Below are 885 nucleotides of genomic sequence, written 5' to 3'. Positions count from 1 at the left end.
TATCGAGTAATATTTCAGTAATCGATAATTCTAAACCTTTGAAAAACCTAGCTATGTAGAACGATTCTAGACCAGTTGTGTTTGGTGTAGATGATTAAAACATTGTCAAATGCCAAATATGAGGGCAAAACGCCGATTGAATATAATAACGTGTCATATCTGATATGACCTTATTTTTTTAGGTTTTATTGGTTATATATAGGATTATTTTGCAAGGTTCGTCTCGGTTGTACCTAATGTCGTTGCCAGAAGCCAGTTTACACACATATATAATATGGCACCTACGGCATTTACCAGGACGCTTCACATGGGGATTGGGCATGGACAAACATGGTAACCAACTGGTGCTCCGATAACGAGAAAGCTCCGTTTCAGTAGCTGTCCCGTGGGCGAACACTCTTTGCAGCATGTCGATATCATAATTATCACACTTGAAACCCTCCATAGTTATGCTTAGTAGCAAGTAATTATCCTGTGGTGGTGTTCGACAAAGCCGCAATGTGTGTTAAGGGAAAATTGCATTTGGGTCGTTAGTGTTTACAACAATATTAACAACAATAACGCCATTGCAGAGATTAACTGTCCACTGTTTTTATACCGAATTAACTGTTACCTGATTTGCGCTTTGCTTAATTGCTTAAAATCGACGGTCCGCTGTGATAGAAGGCTTCTGAGGGATCTGAGACAAAGGCAGTGTGACTTTTGCGGAACATTGTTTTAAGAGTACCATTTTGGCCCATTTGGGCACACACATTCTCATCTTGGTGTTTAGGTTCGGCACTGAAAAGCTTGTCCTAGAAAAAAAGACCAGTATTCAGGCGCTTGAATTGTAAAGTAGGCTTGCCCTTTCATAATCGCCACGATATATGCGAGGTTATATATGTA

This window comes from Varroa destructor, unplaced genomic scaffold, assembly GCF_002443255.2.
Source record: "Varroa destructor unplaced genomic scaffold, Vdes_3.0 BEIS01000006.1, whole genome shotgun sequence".
Lineage (NCBI taxonomy): Eukaryota > Metazoa > Arthropoda > Arachnida > Mesostigmata > Varroidae > Varroa > Varroa destructor.
This window is presented reverse-complemented; position numbering follows the sequence as displayed.